This window comes from Schistocerca cancellata, chromosome 9 (assembly GCF_023864275.1).
Source record: "Schistocerca cancellata isolate TAMUIC-IGC-003103 chromosome 9, iqSchCanc2.1, whole genome shotgun sequence".
In the NCBI taxonomy this organism is placed as follows: domain Eukaryota; kingdom Metazoa; phylum Arthropoda; class Insecta; order Orthoptera; family Acrididae; genus Schistocerca; species Schistocerca cancellata.
The window spans coordinates 521,434,207-521,451,811 of NC_064634.1; the positions used below are offsets into that span (position 1 = coordinate 521,434,207).

The 17,605-nt window shown below is 55.4% G+C and overlaps 18 non-coding genes across 18 annotated transcripts; all 18 read right to left on the reverse strand.

Moving 5' to 3' along the window:
• Positions 1-507: 507 nt before the first annotated feature.
• On the reverse strand, positions 508-626 carry LOC126102604 (5S ribosomal RNA). The gene has a single exon (XR_007522892.1). It is a non-coding gene; the product is annotated as a 5S ribosomal RNA (ribosomal RNA).
• An 852-nt stretch (positions 627-1,478) lies between these two features.
• Positions 1,479-1,597, reverse strand: LOC126101845 (5S ribosomal RNA). Its single transcript, XR_007522558.1, has one exon. It is a non-coding gene; the product is annotated as a 5S ribosomal RNA (ribosomal RNA).
• An 857-nt stretch (positions 1,598-2,454) lies between these two features.
• Positions 2,455-2,573, reverse strand: LOC126101846 (5S ribosomal RNA). Its single transcript, XR_007522559.1, has one exon. It is a non-coding gene; the product is annotated as a 5S ribosomal RNA (ribosomal RNA).
• An 856-nt stretch (positions 2,574-3,429) lies between these two features.
• Positions 3,430-3,548, reverse strand: LOC126102605 (5S ribosomal RNA). Its single transcript, XR_007522893.1, has one exon. It is a non-coding gene; the product is annotated as a 5S ribosomal RNA (ribosomal RNA).
• An 855-nt stretch (positions 3,549-4,403) lies between these two features.
• On the reverse strand, positions 4,404-4,522 carry LOC126101847 (5S ribosomal RNA). Its single transcript, XR_007522560.1, has one exon. It is a non-coding gene; the product is annotated as a 5S ribosomal RNA (ribosomal RNA).
• Positions 4,523-5,381: 859 nt separating this feature from the next.
• On the reverse strand, positions 5,382-5,500 carry LOC126102830 (5S ribosomal RNA). Its single transcript, XR_007523093.1, has one exon. It is a non-coding gene; the product is annotated as a 5S ribosomal RNA (ribosomal RNA).
• Positions 5,501-6,353: 853 nt separating this feature from the next.
• On the reverse strand, positions 6,354-6,472 carry LOC126101848 (5S ribosomal RNA). Its single transcript, XR_007522561.1, has one exon. It is a non-coding gene; the product is annotated as a 5S ribosomal RNA (ribosomal RNA).
• Positions 6,473-7,329: 857 nt separating this feature from the next.
• On the reverse strand, positions 7,330-7,448 carry LOC126102606 (5S ribosomal RNA). Its single transcript, XR_007522894.1, has one exon. It is a non-coding gene; the product is annotated as a 5S ribosomal RNA (ribosomal RNA).
• An 853-nt stretch (positions 7,449-8,301) lies between these two features.
• LOC126101849 (5S ribosomal RNA) lies at positions 8,302-8,420 on the reverse strand. The gene has a single exon (XR_007522562.1). It is a non-coding gene; the product is annotated as a 5S ribosomal RNA (ribosomal RNA).
• Positions 8,421-9,277: 857 nt separating this feature from the next.
• Positions 9,278-9,396, reverse strand: LOC126102832 (5S ribosomal RNA). The gene has a single exon (XR_007523095.1). It is a non-coding gene; the product is annotated as a 5S ribosomal RNA (ribosomal RNA).
• An 858-nt stretch (positions 9,397-10,254) lies between these two features.
• On the reverse strand, positions 10,255-10,373 carry LOC126101851 (5S ribosomal RNA). Its single transcript, XR_007522564.1, has one exon. It is a non-coding gene; the product is annotated as a 5S ribosomal RNA (ribosomal RNA).
• Positions 10,374-11,231: 858 nt separating this feature from the next.
• Positions 11,232-11,350, reverse strand: LOC126102607 (5S ribosomal RNA). The gene has a single exon (XR_007522895.1). It is a non-coding gene; the product is annotated as a 5S ribosomal RNA (ribosomal RNA).
• Positions 11,351-12,205: 855 nt separating this feature from the next.
• LOC126101852 (5S ribosomal RNA) lies at positions 12,206-12,324 on the reverse strand. Its single transcript, XR_007522565.1, has one exon. It is a non-coding gene; the product is annotated as a 5S ribosomal RNA (ribosomal RNA).
• An 857-nt stretch (positions 12,325-13,181) lies between these two features.
• LOC126102831 (5S ribosomal RNA) lies at positions 13,182-13,300 on the reverse strand. Its single transcript, XR_007523094.1, has one exon. It is a non-coding gene; the product is annotated as a 5S ribosomal RNA (ribosomal RNA).
• Positions 13,301-14,153: 853 nt separating this feature from the next.
• Positions 14,154-14,272, reverse strand: LOC126101853 (5S ribosomal RNA). The gene has a single exon (XR_007522566.1). It is a non-coding gene; the product is annotated as a 5S ribosomal RNA (ribosomal RNA).
• An 856-nt stretch (positions 14,273-15,128) lies between these two features.
• LOC126102609 (5S ribosomal RNA) lies at positions 15,129-15,247 on the reverse strand. The gene has a single exon (XR_007522896.1). It is a non-coding gene; the product is annotated as a 5S ribosomal RNA (ribosomal RNA).
• An 853-nt stretch (positions 15,248-16,100) lies between these two features.
• On the reverse strand, positions 16,101-16,219 carry LOC126101854 (5S ribosomal RNA). The gene has a single exon (XR_007522567.1). It is a non-coding gene; the product is annotated as a 5S ribosomal RNA (ribosomal RNA).
• An 859-nt stretch (positions 16,220-17,078) lies between these two features.
• On the reverse strand, positions 17,079-17,197 carry LOC126102610 (5S ribosomal RNA). Its single transcript, XR_007522897.1, has one exon. It is a non-coding gene; the product is annotated as a 5S ribosomal RNA (ribosomal RNA).
• Positions 17,198-17,605: the final 408 nt, after the last annotated feature.

Sequence of the window (17,605 nt, forward strand, 5' to 3'; positions counted from 1 at the left end):
CCTCGCCTCGCCTCGCCTCGCCTCGCCTCGCCTCGCCTCACACCAGGTGTCTGCGTAGTTTGCAGTGCATTCGCACCATTCCTATCCCTGTCCCTGTCCCCGTCCCGACTTGTCCCGACTTTGCTCGACTGCCGCTCGCTGCCGCTCGGGTCGTGGTCCATATGACAGCGCAAGCACGACAAACGTCTGCGGGACGAGACGAGACGAGACGAGACGAGACGACTAAGGAATAAATTCGTGGTTACAAATCAAATTCGGAACTCTAAACTCCTACACAACAATAGGCGGTGACGTATTTCAGAAATCACCTGCCGATTCGTACTGTTTTGTCGTTTTCAAAGTCTTCTTGGCAAACTTGGTTAGCACATTCTCCCTCAAACTGAGTTAATTACTGCATTTTCGTACCATTACAGTAGTTTAAAAGGCTTAAGGAAGCATCTTTGTCACAACAGAAAGGTAGTTTGAAAATTGGGCTGGCGACATAACAAAAAAAAAAAACAGGAAGGGAGCCAACAGCACCCGGGTTTCCCAGGCGGTCACCCATCCAAGTACTAGCCGGGCCCGATGATGCTTAACTTCGGTGATCGGACGAGAACCGGTGTATTCATCATGGTATGGCCGTTGGCGCTCATCTAATGTAGGAGCACGGCAGAATTCGCGTTCGGCTTATCTCCCACCACACAAAATGTTAGTTTTCGGCCGCATTTGACGAAAGCGCTTCCTTCCGCAACCGCCAGTTCCTCGAGGACGGCGCGGGGAGGCGCGCCCGGCGTCCCAGCAGAGTGACGGCCGAATTGGCGGGCGCACCGCCGCGTGTGTGAGACGCACTGCTGCTCGTTGCACCCCCTGTCATTCGCTGGGCGCGTGCAGCCTTCGACACTAGCGGAGGACGCATCTTGTCCCTGGTGTTCAGCGGAGGGCCTGTGCGGGGTGCGGCAGTGTCGTGCAGGAGGGCCCACTGGTAGCGATGTGGGCTTCCTCGCCTCGCCTCGCCTCGCCTCGCCTCGCCTCACACCAGGTGTCTGCGTAGTTTGCAGTGCATTCGCACCATTCCTATCCCTGTCCCTGTCCCCGTCCCGACTTGTCCCGACTTTGCTCGACTGCCGCTCGCTGCCGCTCGGGTCGTGGTCCATATGACAGCGCAAGCACGACAAACGTCTGCGGGACGAGACGAGACGAGACGAGACGAGACGACTAAGGAATAAATTCGTGGTTACAAATCAAATTTGGAACTCTACACTCCTACACAACAATAGGCGGTGACGTATTTCAGAAATCACCTGCCGATTCGTACTGTTTTGTCGTTTTCAAAGTCTTCTTGGCAAACTTGGTTAGCACATTCTCCTCAAACTGAGTTAATTACTGCATTTTCGTACCATTACAGTAGTTTAAAAGGCTTAAGGAAGCATCTTTGTCACAACAGAAAGGTAGTTTGAAAATTGGGCTGGCGACATAACAAAAAAAAAAAACAGGAAGGGAGCCAACAGCACCCGGGTTTCCCAGGCGGTCACCCATCCAAGTACTAGCCGGGCCAGATGATGCTTAACTTCGGTGATCGGACGAGAACCGGTGTATTCATCATGGTATGGCCGTTGGCGCTCTCTAATAAAGGAGCACGGCAGAATTCGCGTTCGGCTTTTCTCCCAACACACAAAATGTTAGTTTTCGGCCGCATTTGACGAAAGCGCTTCCTTTCGCAACCGCCAGTTCCTCGAGGACGGCGCGGGGAGGCGCGCCCGGCGTCCCAGCAGAGTGACGGCCGAATTGGCGGGCGCACCGCCGCGTGTGTGGGACGCACTGCTGCTCGTTGCACCCCCTGTCATTCGCTGGGCGCGGTCAGCCTTCGACACTAGCGGAGGACGCATCTTGTCCCTGGTGTTCAGCGGAGGGCCTGTGCGGGGTGCGGCAGTGTCGTGCTGGAGGGCCCACTGGTAGCGATGTGGGCTTCCTCGCCTCGCCTCGCCTCGCCTCGCCTCGCCTCGCCTCACACCAGGTGTCTGCGTAGTTTGCAGTGCATTCGCACCATTCCTATCCCTGTCCCTGTCCCCGTCCCGACTTGTCCCGACTTTGCTCGACTGCCGCTCGCTGCCGCTCGGGTCGTGGTCCATATGACAGCGCAAGCACGACAAACGTCTGCGGGACGAGACGAGACGAGACGAGACGAGACGACTAAGGAATAAATTCGTGGTTACAAATCAAATTCGGAACTCTAAACTCCTACACAACAATAGGCGGTGACGTATTTCAGAAATCACCTGCCGATTCGTACTGTTTTGTCGTTTTCAAAGTCTTCTTGGCAAACTTGGTTAGCACATTCTCCCTCAAACTGAGTTAATTACTGCATTTTCGTACCATTACAGTAGTTTAAAAGGCTTAAGGAAGCATCTTTGTCACAGCAGAAAGGTAGTTTGAAAATTGGGCTATCGACATAACAAAAAAAAAAAACAGGAAGGGAGCCAACAGCACCCGGGTTTCCCAGGCGGTCACCCATCCAAGTACTAGCCGGGCCAGATGATGCTTAACTTCGGTGATCGGACGAGAACCGGTGTATTCATCATGGTATGGCCGTTGGCGCTCTCTAATAGAGGAGCACGGCAGAATTCGCGTTCGGCTTTTCTCCCAACACACAAAATGTTAGTTTTCGGCCGCATTTGACAAAAGCGCTTCCTTTCGCAACCGCCAGTTCCTCGAGGACGGCGCGGGGAGGCGCGCCCGGCGTCCCAGCAGAGTGACGGCCGAATTGGCGGGCGCACCGCCGCGTGTGTGGGACGCACTGCTGCTCGTTGCACCCCCTGTCATTCGCTGGGCGCGGTCAGCCTTCGACACTAGCGGAGGACGCATCTTGTCCCTGGTGTTCAGCGGAGGGCCTGTGCGGGGTGCGGCAGTGTCGTGCTGGAGGGCCCACTGGTAGCGATGTGGGCTTCCTCGCCTCGCCTCGCCTCGCCTCGCCTCGCCTCGCCTCACACCAGGTGTCTGCGTAGTTTGCAGTGCATTCGCACCATTCCTATCCCTGTCCCTGTCCCCGTCCCGACTTGTCCCGACTTTGCTCGACTGCCGCTCGCTGCCGCTCGGGTCGTGGTCCATATGACAGCGCAAGCACGACAAACGTCTGCGGGACGAGACGAGACGAGACGAGACGAGACGACTAAGGAATAAATTCGTGGTTACAAATCAAATTCGGAACTCTAAACTCCTACACAACAATAGGCGGTGACGTATTTCAGAAATCACCTGCCGATTCGTACTGTTTTGTCGTTTTCAAAGTCTTCTTGGCAAACTTGGTTAGCACATTCTCCCTCAAACTGAGTTAATTACTGCATTTTCGTACCATTACAGTAGTTTAAAAGGCTTAAGGAAGCATCTTTGTCACAACAGAAAGGTAGTTTGAAAATTGGGCTGGCGACATAACAAAAAAAAAAACAGGAAGGGAGCCAACAGCACCCGGGTTTCCCAGGCGGTCACCCATCCAAGTACTAGCCGGGCCCGATGATGCTTAACTTCGGTGATCGGACGAGAACCGGTGTATTCATCATGGTATGGCCGTTGGCGCTCATCTAATGTAGGAGCACGGCAGAATTCGCGTTCGGCTTATCTCCCACCACACAAAATGTTAGTTTTCGGCCGCATTTGACGAAAGCGCTTCCTTCCGCAACCGCCAGTTCCTCGAGGACGGCGCGGGGAGGCGCGCCCGGCGTCCCAGCAGAGTGACGGCCGAATTGGCGGGCGCACCGCCGCGTGTGTGAGACGCACTGCTGCTCGTTGCACCCCCTGTCATTCGCTGGGCGCGTGCAGCCTTCGACACTAGCGGAGGACGCATCTTGTCCCTGGTGTTCAGCGGAGGGCCTGTGCGGGGTGCGGCAGTGTCGTGCAGGAGGGCCCACTGGTAGCGATGTGGGCTTCCTCGCCTCGCCTCGCCTCGCCTCGCCTCGCCTCACACCAGGTGTCTGCGTAGTTTGCAGTGCATTCGCACCATTCCTATCCCTGTCCCTGTCCCCGTCCCGACTTGTCCCGACTTTGCTCGACTGCCGCTCGCTGCCGCTCGGGTCGTGGTCCATATGACAGCGCAAGCACGACAAACGTCTGCGGGACGAGACGAGACGAGACGAGACGAGACGACTAAGGAATAAATTCGTGGTTACAAATCAAATTTGGAACTCTACACTCCTACACAACAATAGGCGGTGACGTATTTCAGAAATCACCTGCCGATTCGTACTGTTTTGTCGTTTTCAAAGTCTTCTTGGCAAACTTGGTTAGCACATTCTCCCTCAAACTGAGTTAATTACTGCATTTTCGTACCATTACAGTAGTTTAAAAGGCTTAAGGAAGCATCTTTGTCACAGCAGAAAGGTAGTTTGAAAATTGGGCTGGCGACATAACAAAAAAAAAAAAAACAGGAAGGGAGCCAACAGCACCCGGGTTTCCCAGGCGGTCACCCATCCAAGTACTAGCCGGGCCAGATGATGCTTAACTTCGGTGATCGGACGAGAACCGGTGTATTCATCATGGTATGGCCGTTGGCGCTCTCTAATAAAGGAGCACGGCAGAATTCGCGTTCGGCTTTTCTCCCAACACACAAAATGTTAGTTTTCGGCCGCATTTGACGAAAGCGCTTCCTTTCGCAACCGCCAGTTCCTCGAGGACGGCGCGGGGAGGCGCGCCCGGCGTCCCAGCAGAGTGACGGCCGAATTGGCGGGCGCACCGCCGCGTGTGTGGGACGCACTGCTGCTCGTTGCACCCCCTGTCATTCGCTGGGCGCGGTCAGCCTTCGACACTAGCGGAGGACGCATCTTGTCCCTGGTGTTCAGCGGAGGGCCTGTGCGGGGTGCGGCAGTGTCGTGCTGGAGGGCCCACTGGTAGCGATGTGGGCTTCCTCGCCTCGCCTCGCCTCGCCTCGCCTCGCCTCGCCTCACACCAGGTGTCTGCGTAGTTTGCAGTGCATTCGCACCATTCCTATCCCTGTCCCTGTCCCCGTCCCGACTTGTCCCGACTTTGCTCGACTGCCGCTCGCTGCCGCTCGGGTCGTGGTCCATATGACAGCGCAAGCACGACAAACGTCTGCGGGACGAGACGAGACGAGACGAGACGAGACGACTAAGGAATAAATTCGTGGTTACAAATCAAATTCGGAACTCTAAACTCCTACACAACAATAGGCGGTGACGTATTTCAGAAATCACCTGCCGATTCGTACTGTTTTGTCGTTTTCAAAGTCTTCTTGGCAAACTTGGTTAGCACATTCTCCCTCAAACTGAGTTAATTACTGCATTTTCGTACCATTACAGTAGTTTAAAAGGCTTAAGGAAGCATCTTTGTCACAACAGAAAGGTAGTTTGAAAATTGGGCTGGCGACATAACAAAAAAAAAAAAAACAGGAAGGGAGCCAACAGCACCCGGGTTTCCCAGGCGGTCACCCATCCAAGTACTAGCCGGGCCCGATGATGCTTAACTTCGGTGATCGAACGAGAACCGGTGTATTCATCATGGTATGGCCGTTGGCGCTCATCTAATGTAGGAGCACGGCAGAATTCGCGTTCGGCTTATCTCCCACCACACAAAATGTTAGTTTTCGGCCGCATTTGACGAAAGCGCTTCCTTCCGCAACCGCCAGTTCCTCGAGGACGGCGCGGGGAGGCGCGCCCGGCGTCCCAGCAGAGTGACGGCCGAATTGGCGGGCGCACCGCCGCGTGTGTGAGACGCACTGCTGCTCGTTGCACCCCCTGTCATTCGCTGGGCGCGTGCAGCCTTCGACACTAGCGGAGGACGCATCTTGTCCCTGGTGTTCAGCGGAGGGCCTGTGCGGGGTGCGGCAGTGTCGTGCAGGAGGGCCCACTGGTAGCGATGTGGGCTTCCTCGCCTCGCCTCGCCTCGCCTCGCCTCGCCTCACACCAGGTGTCTGCGTAGTTTGCAGTGCATTCGCACCATTCCTATCCCTGTCCCTGTCCCCGTCCCGACTTGTCCCGACTTTGCTCGACTGCCGCTCGCTGCCGCTCGGGTCGTGGTCCATATGACAGCGCAAGCACGACAAACGTCTGCGGGACGAGACGAGACGAGACGAGACGAGACGACTAAGGAATAAATTCGTGGTTACAAATCAAATTTGGAACTCTACACTCCTACACAACAATAGGCGGTGACGTATTTCAGAAATCACCTGCCGATTCGTACTGTTTTGTCGTTTTCAAAGTCTTCTTGGCAAACTTGGTTAGCACATTCTCCCTCAAACTGAGTTAATTACTGCATTTTCGTACCATTACAGTAGTTTAAAAGGCTTAAGGAAGCATCTTTGTCACAGCAGAAAGGTAGTTTGAAAATTGGGCTATCGACATAACAAAAAAAAAAAACAGGAAGGGAGCCAACAGCACCCGGGTTTCCCAGGCGGTCACCCATCCAAGTACTAGCCGGGCCAGATGATGCTTAACTTCGGTGATCGGACGAGAACCGGTGTATTCATCATGGTATGGCCGTTGGCGCTCTCTAATAGAGGAGCACGGCAGAATTCGCGTTCGGCTTTTCTCCCAACACACAAAATGTTAGTTTTCGGCCGCATTTGACAAAAGCGCTTCCTTTCGCAACCGCCAGTTCCTCGAGGACGGCGCGGGGAGGCGCGCCCGGCGTCCCAGCAGAGTGACGGCCGAATTGGCGGGCGCACCGCCGCGTGTGTGGGACGCACTGCTGCTCGTTGCACCCCCTGTCATTCGCTGGGCGCGGTCAGCCTTCGACACTAGCGGAGGACGCATCTTGTCCCTGGTGTTCAGCGGAGGGCCTGTGCGGGGTGCGGCAGTGTCGTGCTGGAGGGCCCACTGGTAGCGATGTGGGCTTCCTCGCCTCGCCTCGCCTCGCCTCGCCTCGCCTCGCCTCACACCAGGTGTCTGCGTAGTTTGCAGTGCATTCGCACCATTCCTATCCCTGTCCCTGTCCCCGTCCCGACTTGTCCCGACTTTGCTCGACTGCCGCTCGCTGCCGCTCGGGTCGTGGTCCATATGACAGCGCAAGCACGACAAACGTCTGCGGGACGAGACGAGACGAGACGAGACGAGACGACTAAGGAATAAATTCGTGGTTACAAATCAAATTCGGAACTCTAAACTCCTACACAACAATAGGCGGTGACGTATTTCAGAAATCACCTGCCGATTCGTACTGTTTTGTCGTTTTCAAAGTCTTCTTGGCAAACTTGGTTAGCACATTCTCCCTCAAACTGAGTTAATTACTGCATTTTCGTACCATTACAGTAGTTTAAAAGGCTTAAGGAAGCATCTTTGTCACAACAGAAAGGTAGTTTGAAAATTGGGCTGGCGACATAACAAAAAAAAAAAACAGGAAGGGAGCCAACAGCACCCGGGTTTCCCAGGCGGTCACCCATCCAAGTACTAGCCGGGCCCGATGATGCTTAACTTCGGTGATCGGACGAGAACCGGTGTATTCATCATGGTATGGCCGTTGGCGCTCATCTAATGTAGGAGCACGGCAGAATTCGCGTTCGGCTTATCTCCCACCACACAAAATGTTAGTTTTCGGCCGCATTTGACGAAAGCGCTTCCTTCCGCAACCGCCAGTTCCTCGAGGACGGCGCGGGGAGGCGCGCCCGGCGTCCCAGCAGAGTGACGGCCGAATTGGCGGGCGCACCGCCGCGTGTGTGAGACGCACTGCTGCTCGTTGCACCCCCTGTCATTCGCTGGGCGCGTGCAGCCTTCGACACTAGCGGAGGACGCATCTTGTCCCTGGTGTTCAGCGGAGGGCCTGTGCGGGGTGCGGCAGTGTCGTGCAGGAGGGCCCACTGGTAGCGATGTGGGCTTCCTCGCCTCGCCTCGCCTCGCCTCGCCTCGCCTCACACCAGGTGTCTGCGTAGTTTGCAGTGCATTCGCACCATTCCTATCCCTGTCCCTGTCCCCGTCCCGACTTGTCCCGACTTTGCTCGACTGCCGCTCGCTGCCGCTCGGGTCGTGGTCCATATGACAGCGCAAGCACGACAAACGTCTGCGGGACGAGACGAGACGAGACGAGACGAGACGACTAAGGAATAAATTCGTGGTTACAAATCAAATTTGGAACTCTACACTCCTACACAACAATAGGCGGTGACGTATTTCAGAAATCACCTGCCGATTCGTACTGTTTTGTCGTTTTCAAAGTCTTCTTGGCAAACTTGGTTAGCACATTCTCCCTCAAACTGAGTTAATTACTGCATTTTCGTACCATTACAGTAGTTTAAAAGGCTTAAGGAAGCATCTTTGTCACAGCAGAAAGGTAGTTTGAAAATTGGGCTATCGACATAACAAAAAAAAAAAACAGGAAGGGAGCCAACAGCACCCGGGTTTCCCAGGCGGTCACCCATCCAAGTACTAGCCGGGCCAGATGATGCTTAACTTCGGTGATCGGACGAGAACCGGTGTATTCATCATGGTATGGCCGTTGGCGCTCTCTAATAAAGGAGCACGGCAGAATTCGCGTTCGGCTTTTCTCCCAACACACAAAATGTTAGTTTTCGGCCGCATTTGACGAAAGCGCTTCCTTTCGCAACCGCCAGTTCCTCGAGGACGGCGCGGGGAGGCGCGCCCGGCGTCCCAGCAGAGTGACGGCCGAATTGGCGGGCGCACCGCCGCGTGTGTGGGACGCACTGCTGCTCGTTGCACCCCCTGTCATTCGCTGGGCGCGGTCAGCCTTCGACACTAGCGGAGGACGCATCTTGTCCCTGGTGTTCAGCGGAGGGCCTGTGCGGGGTGCGGCAGTGTCGTGCTGGAGGGCCCACTGGTAGCGATGTGGGCTTCCTCGCCTCGCCTCGCCTCGCCTCGCCTCGCCTCGCCTCACACCAGGTGTCTGCGTAGTTTGCAGTGCATTCGCACCATTCCTATCCCTGTCCCTGTCCCCGTCCCGACTTGTCCCGACTTTGCTCGACTGCCGCTCGCTGCCGCTCGGGTCGTGGTCCATATGACAGCGCAAGCACGACAAACGTCTGCGGGACGAGACGAGACGAGACGAGACGAGACGACTAAGGAATAAATTCGTGGTTACAAATCAAATTCGGAACTCTAAACTCCTACACAACAATAGGCGGTGACGTATTTCAGAAATCACCTGCCGATTCGTACTGTTTTGTCGTTTTCAAAGTCTTCTTGGCAAACTTGGTTAGCACATTCTCCCTCAAACTGAGTTAATTACTGCATTTTCGTACCATTACAGTAGTTTAAAAGGCTTAAGGAAGCATCTTTGTCACAACAGAAAGGTAGTTTGAAAATTGGGCTGGCGACATAACAAAAAAAAAAAACAGGAAGGGAGCCAACAGCACCCGGGTTTCCCAGACGGTCACCCATCCAAGTACTAGCCGGGCCCGATGATGCTTAACTTCGGTGATCGGACGAGAACCGGTGTATTCATCATGGTATGGCCGTTGGCGCTCATCTAATGTAGGAGCACGGCAGAATTCGCGTTCGGCTTATCTCCCACCACACAAAATGTTAGTTTTCGGCCGCATTTGACGAAAGCGCTTCCTTCCGCAACCGCCAGTTCCTCGAGGACGGCGCGGGGAGGCGCGCCCGGCGTCCCAGCAGAGTGACGGCCGAATTGGCGGGCGCACCGCCGCGTGTGTGAGACGCACTGCTGCTCGTTGCACCCCCTGTCATTCGCTGGGCGCGTGCAGCCTTCGACACTAGCGGAGGACGCATCTTGTCCCTGGTGTTCAGCGGAGGGCCTGTGCGGGGTGCGGCAGTGTCGTGCAGGAGGGCCCACTGGTAGCGATGTGGGCTTCCTCGCCTCGCCTCGCCTCGCCTCGCCTCGCCTCGCCTCACACCAGGTGTCTGCGTAGTTTGCAGTGCATTCGCACCATTCCTATCCCTGTCCCTGTCCCCGTCCCGACTTGTCCCGACTTTGCTCGACTGCCGCTCGCTGCCGCTCGGGTCGTGGTCCATATGACAGCGCAAGCACGACAAACGTCTGCGGGACGAGACGAGACGAGACGAGACGAGACGACTAAGGAATAAATTCGTGGTTACAAATCAAATTTGGAACTCTACACTCCTACACAACAATAGGCGGTGACGTATTTCAGAAATCACCTGCCGATTCGTACTGTTTTGTCGTTTTCAAAGTCTTCTTGGCAAACTTGGTTAGCACATTCTCCCTCAAACTGAGTTAATTACTGCATTTTCGTACCATTACAGTAGTTTAAAAGGCTTAAGGAAGCATCTTTGTCACAGCAGAAAGGTAGTTTGAAAATTGGGCTATCGACATAACAAAAAAAAAAAACAGGAAGGGAGCCAACAGCACCCGGGTTTCCCAGGCGGTCACCCATCCAAGTACTAGCCGGGCCAGATGATGCTTAACTTCGGTGATCGGACGAGAACCGGTGTATTCATCATGGTATGGCCGTTGGCGCTCTCTAATAGAGGAGCACGGCAGAATTCGCGTTCGGCTTTTCTCCCAACACACAAAATGTTAGTTTTCGGCCGCATTTGACAAAAGCGCTTCCTTTCGCAACCGCCAGTTCCTCGAGGACGGCGCGGGGAGGCGCGCCCGGCGTCCCAGCAGAGTGACGGCCGAATTGGCGGGCGCACCGCCGCGTGTGTGGGACGCACTGCTGCTCGTTGCACCCCCTGTCATTCGCTGGGCGCGGTCAGCCTTCGACACTAGCGGAGGACGCATCTTGTCCCTGGTGTTCAGCGGAGGGCCTGTGCGGGGTGCGGCAGTGTCGTGCTGGAGGGCCCACTGGTAGCGATGTGGGCTTCCTCGCCTCGCCTCGCCTCGCCTCGCCTCGCCTCGCCTCACACCAGGTGTCTGCGTAGTTTGCAGTGCATTCGCACCATTCCTATCCCTGTCCCTGTCCCCGTCCCGACTTGTCCCGACTTTGCTCGACTGCCGCTCGCTGCCGCTCGGGTCGTGGTCCATATGACAGCGCAAGCACGACAAACGTCTGCGGGACGAGACGAGACGAGACGAGACGAGACGACTAAGGAATAAATTCGTGGTTACAAATCAAATTCGGAACTCTAAACTCCTACACAACAATAGGCGGTGACGTATTTCAGAAATCACCTGCCGATTCGTACTGTTTTGTCGTTTTCAAAGTCTTCTTGGCAAACTTGGTTAGCACATTCTCCCTCAAACTGAGTTAATTACTGCATTTTCGTACCATTACAGTAGTTTAAAAGGCTTAAGGAAGCATCTTTGTCACAACAGAAAGGTAGTTTGAAAATTGGGCTGGCGACATAACAAAAAAAAAAAAACAGGAAGGGAGCCAACAGCACCCGGGTTTCCCAGGCGGTCACCCATCCAAGTACTAGCCGGGCCCGATGATGCTTAACTTCGGTGATCGGACGAGAACCGGTGTATTCATCATGGTATGGCCGTTGGCGCTCATCTAATGTAGGAGCACGGCAGAATTCGCGTTCGGCTTATCTCCCACCACACAAAATGTTAGTTTTCGGCCGCATTTGACGAAAGCGCTTCCTTCCGCAACCGCCAGTTCCTCGAGGACGGCGCGGGGAGGCGCGCCCGGCGTCCCAGCAGAGTGACGGCCGAATTGGCGGGCGCACCGCCGCGTGTGTGAGACGCACTGCTGCTCGTTGCACCCCCTGTCATTCGCTGGGCGCGTGCAGCCTTCGACACTAGCGGAGGACGCATCTTGTCCCTGGTGTTCAGCGGAGGGCCTGTGCGGGGTGCGGCAGTGTCGTGCAGGAGGGCCCACTGGTAGCGATGTGGGCTTCCTCGCCTCGCCTCGCCTCGCCTCGCCTCGCCTCACACCAGGTGTCTGCGTAGTTTGCAGTGCATTCGCACCATTCCTATCCCTGTCCCTGTCCCCGTCCCGACTTGTCCCGACTTTGCTCGACTGCCGCTCGCTGCCGCTCGGGTCGTGGTCCATATGACAGCGCAAGCACGACAAACGTCTGCGGGACGAGACGAGACGAGACGAGACGAGACGACTAAGGAATAAATTCGTGGTTACAAATCAAATTTGGAACTCTACACTCCTACACAACAATAGGCGGTGACGTATTTCAGAAATCACCTGCCGATTCGTACTGTTTTGTCGTTTTCAAAGTCTTCTTGGCAAACTTGGTTAGCACATTCTCCCTCAAACTGAGTTAATTACTGCATTTTCGTACCATTACAGTAGTTTAAAAGGCTTAAGGAAGCATCTTTGTCACAGCAGAAAGGTAGTTTGAAAATTGGGCTGGCGACATAACAAAAAAAAAAAAAACAGGAAGGGAGCCAACAGCACCCGGGTTTCCCAGGCGGTCACCCATCCAAGTACTAGCCGGGCCAGATGATGCTTAACTTCGGTGATCGGACGAGAACCGGTGTATTCATCATGGTATGGCCGTTGGCGCTCTCTAATAAAGGAGCACGGCAGAATTCGCGTTCGGCTTTTCTCCCAACACACAAAATGTTAGTTTTCGGCCGCATTTGACGAAAGCGCTTCCTTTCGCAACCGCCAGTTCCTCGAGGACGGCGCGGGGAGGCGCGCCCGGCGTCCCAGCAGAGTGACGGCCGAATTGGCGGGCGCACCGCCGCGTGTGTGGGACGCACTGCTGCTCGTTGCACCCCCTGTCATTCGCTGGGCGCGGTCAGCCTTCGACACTAGCGGAGGACGCATCTTGTCCCTGGTGTTCAGCGGAGGGCCTGTGCGGGGTGCGGCAGTGTCGTGCTGGAGGGCCCACTGGTAGCGATGTGGGCTTCCTCGCCTCGCCTCGCCTCGCCTCGCCTCGCCTCGCCTCACACCAGGTGTCTGCGTAGTTTGCAGTGCATTCGCACCATTCCTATCCCTGTCCCTGTCCCCGTCCCGACTTGTCCCGACTTTGCTCGACTGCCGCTCGCTGCCGCTCGGGTCGTGGTCCATATGACAGCGCAAGCACGACAAACGTCTGCGGGACGAGACGAGACGAGACGAGACGAGACGACTAAGGAATAAATTCGTGGTTACAAATCAAATTCGGAACTCTAAACTCCTACACAACAATAGGCGGTGACGTATTTCAGAAATCACCTGCCGATTCGTACTGTTTTGTCGTTTTCAAAGTCTTCTTGGCAAACTTGGTTAGCACATTCTCCCTCAAACTGAGTTAATTACTGCATTTTCGTACCATTACAGTAGTTTAAAAGGCTTAAGGAAGCATCTTTGTCACAACAGAAAGGTAGTTTGAAAATTGGGCTGGCGACATAACAAAAAAAAAAAACAGGAAGGGAGCCAACAGCACCCGGGTTTCCCAGGCGGTCACCCATCCAAGTACTAGCCGGGCCCGATGATGCTTAACTTCGGTGATCGAACGAGAACCGGTGTATTCATCATGGTATGGCCGTTGGCGCTCATCTAATGTAGGAGCACGGCAGAATTCGCGTTCGGCTTATCTCCCACCACACAAAATGTTAGTTTTCGGCCGCATTTGACGAAAGCGCTTCCTTCCGCAACCGCCAGTTCCTCGAGGACGGCGCGGGGAGGCGCGCCCGGCGTCCCAGCAGAGTGACGGCCGAATTGGCGGGCGCACCGCCGCGTGTGTGAGACGCACTGCTGCTCGTTGCACCCCCTGTCATTCGCTGGGCGCGTGCAGCCTTCGACACTAGCGGAGGACGCATCTTGTCCCTGGTGTTCAGCGGAGGGCCTGTGCGGGGTGCGGCAGTGTCGTGCAGGAGGGCCCACTGGTAGCGATGTGGGCTTCCTCGCCTCGCCTCGCCTCGCCTCGCCTCGCCTCACACCAGGTGTCTGCGTAGTTTGCAGTGCATTCGCACCATTCCTATCCCTGTCCCTGTCCCCGTCCCGACTTGTCCCGACTTTGCTCGACTGCCGCTCGCTGCCGCTCGGGTCGTGGTCCATATGACAGCGCAAGCACGACAAACGTCTGCGGGACGAGACGAGACGAGACGAGACGAGACGACTAAGGAATAAATTCGTGGTTACAAATCAAATTTGGAACTCTACACTCCTACACAACAATAGGCGGTGACGTATTTCAGAAATCACCTGCCGATTCGTACTGTTTTGTCGTTTTCAAAGTCTTCTTGGCAAACTTGGTTAGCACATTCTCCCTCAAACTGAGTTAATTACTGCATTTTCGTACCATTACAGTAGTTTAAAAGGCTTAAGGAAGCATCTTTGTCACAGCAGAAAGGTAGTTTGAAAATTGGGCTATCGACATAACAAAAAAAAAAAACAGGAAGGGAGCCAACAGCACCCGGGTTTCCCAGGCGGTCACCCATCCAAGTACTAGCCGGGCCAGATGATGCTTAACTTCGGTGATCGGACGAGAACCGGTGTATTCATCATGGTATGGCCGTTGGCGCTCTCTAATAGAGGAGCACGGCAGAATTCGCGTTCGGCTTTTCTCCCAACACACAAAATGTTAGTTTTCGGCCGCATTTGACAAAAGCGCTTCCTTTCGCAACCGCCAGTTCCTCGAGGACGGCGCGGGGAGGCGCGCCCGGCGTCCCAGCAGAGTGACGGCCGAATTGGCGGGCGCACCGCCGCGTGTGTGGGACGCACTGCTGCTCGTTGCACCCCCTGTCATTCGCTGGGCGCGGTCAGCCTTCGACACTAGCGGAGGACGCATCTTGTCCCTGGTGTTCAGCGGAGGGCCTGTGCGGGGTGCGGCAGTGTCGTGCTGGAGGGCCCACTGGTAGCGATGTGGGCTTCCTCGCCTCGCCTCGCCTCGCCTCGCCTCGCCTCGCCTCACACCAGGTGTCTGCGTAGTTTGCAGTGCATTCGCACCATTCCTATCCCTGTCCCTGTCCCCGTCCCGACTTGTCCCGACTTTGCTCGACTGCCGCTCGCTGCCGCTCGGGTCGTGGTCCATATGACAGCGCAAGCACGACAAACGTCTGCGGGACGAGACGAGACGAGACGAGACGAGACGACTAAGGAATAAATTCGTGGTTACAAATCAAATTCGGAACTCTAAACTCCTACACAACAATAGGCGGTGACGTATTTCAGAAATCACCTGCCGATTCGTACTGTTTTGTCGTTTTCAAAGTCTTCTTGGCAAACTTGGTTAGCACATTCTCCCTCAAACTGAGTTAATTACTGCATTTTCGTACCATTACAGTAGTTTAAAAGGCTTAAGGAAGCATCTTTGTCACAACAGAAAGGTAGTTTGAAAATTGGGCTGGCGACATAACAAAAAAAAAAACAGGAAGGGAGCCAACAGCACCCGGGTTTCCCAGGCGGTCACCCATCCAAGTACTAGCCGGGCCCGATGATGCTTAACTTCGGTGATCGGACGAGAACCGGTGTATTCATCATGGTATGGCCGTTGGCGCTCATCTAATGTAGGAGCACGGCAGAATTCGCGTTCGGCTTATCTCCCACCACACAAAATGTTAGTTTTCGGCCGCATTTGACGAAAGCGCTTCCTTCCGCAACCGCCAGTTCCTCGAGGACGGCGCGGGGAGGCGCGCCCGGCGTCCCAGCAGAGTGACGGCCGAATTGGCGGGCGCACCGCCGCGTGTGTGAGACGCACTGCTGCTCGTTGCACCCCCTGTCATTCGCTGGGCGCGTGCAGCCTTCGACACTAGCGGAGGACGCATCTTGTCCCTGGTGTTCAGCGGAGGGCCTGTGCGGGGTGCGGCAGTGTCGTGCAGGAGGGCCCACTGGTAGCGATGTGGGCTTCCTCGCCTCGCCTCGCCTCGCCTCGCCTCGCCTCACACCAGGTGTCTGCGTAGTTTGCAGTGCATTCGCACCATTCCTATCCCTGTCCCTGTCCCCGTCCCGACTTGTCCCGACTTTGCTCGACTGCCGCTCGCTGCCGCTCGGGTCGTGGTCCATATGACAGCGCAAGCACGACAAACGTCTGCGGGACGAGACGAGACGAGACGAGACGAGACGACTAAGGAATAAATTCGTGGTTACAAATCAAATTTGGAACTCTACACTCCTACACAACAATAGGCGGTGACGTATTTCAGAAATCACCTGCCGATTCGTACTGTTTTGTCGTTTTCAAAGTCTTCTTGGCAAACTTGGTTAGCACATTCTCCCTCAAACTGAGTTAATTACTGCATTTTCGTACCATTACAGTAGTTTAAAAGGCTTAAGGAAGCATCTTTGTCACAGCAGAAAGGTAGTTTGAAAATTGGGCTATCGACATAACAAAAAAAAAAAACAGGAAGGGAGCCAACAGCACCCGGGTTTCCCAGGCGGTCACCCATCCAAGTACTAGCCGGGCCAGATGATGCTTAACTTCGGTGATCGGACGAGAACCGGTGTATTCATCATGGTATGGCCGTTGGCGCTCATCTAATGTAGGAGCACGGCAGAATTCGCGTTCGGCTTATCTCCCACCACACAAAATGTTAGTTTTCGGCCGCATTTGACGAAAGCGCTTCCTTCCGCAACCGCCAGTTCCTCGAGGACGGCGCGGGGAGGCGCGCCCGGCGTCCCAGCAGAGTGACGGCCGAATTGGCGGGCGCACCGCCGCGTGTGTGAGACGCACTGCTGCTCGTTGCACCCCCTGTCATTCGCTGGGCGCGTGCAGCCTTCGACACTAGCGGAGGACGCATCTTGTCCCTGGTGTTCAGCGGAGGGCCTGTGCGGGGTGCGGCAGTGTCGTGCAGGAGGGCCCACTGGTAGCGATGTGGGCTTCCTCGCCTCGCCTCGCCTCGCCTCGCCTCGCCTCGCCTCACACCAGGTGTCTGCGTAGTTTGCAGTGCATTCGCACCATTCCTATCCCTGTCCCTGTCCCCGTCCCGACTTGTCCCGACTTTGCTCGACTGCCGCTCGCTGCCGCTCGGGTCGTGGTCCATATGACAGCGCAAGCACGACAAACGTCTGCGGGACGAGACGAGACGAGACGAGACGAGACGACTAAGGAATAAATTCGTGGTTACAAATCAAATTCGGAACTCTAAACTCCTACACAACAATAGGCGGTGACGTATTTCAGAAATCACCTGCCGATTCGTACTGTTTTGTCGTTTTCAAAGTCTTCTTGGCAAACTTGGTTAGCACATTCTCCCTCAAACTGAGTTAATTACTGCATTTTCGTACCATTACAGTAGTTTAAAAGGCTTAAGGAAGCATCTTTGTCACAACAGAAAGGTAGTTTGAAAATTGGGCTGGCGACATAACAAAAAAAAAAAAACAGGAAGGGAGCCAACAGCACCCGGGTTTCCCAGGCGGTCACCCATCCAAGTACTAGCCGGGCCCGATGATGCTTAACTTCGGTGATCGGACGAGAACCGGTGTATTCATCATGGTATGGCCGTTGGCGCTCATCTAATGTAGGAGCACGGCAGAATTCGCGTTCGGCTTATCTCCCACCACACAAAATGTTAGTTTTCGGCCGCATTTGACGAAAGCGCTTCCTTCCGCAACCGCCAGTTCCTCGAGGACGGCGCGGGGAGGCGCGCCCGGCGTCCCAGCAGAGTGACGGCCGAATTGGCGGGCGCACCGCCGCGTGTGTGAGACGCACTGCTGCTCGTTGCACCCCCTGTCATTCGCTGGGCGCGTGCAGCCTTCGACACTAGCGGAGGACGCATCTTGTCCCTGGTGTTCAGCGGAGGGCCTGTGCGGGGTGCGGCAGTGTCGTGCAGGAGGGCCCACTGGTAGCGATGTGGGCTTCCTCGCCTCGCCTCGCCTCGCCTCGCCTCGCCTCACACCAGGTGTCTGCGTAGTTTG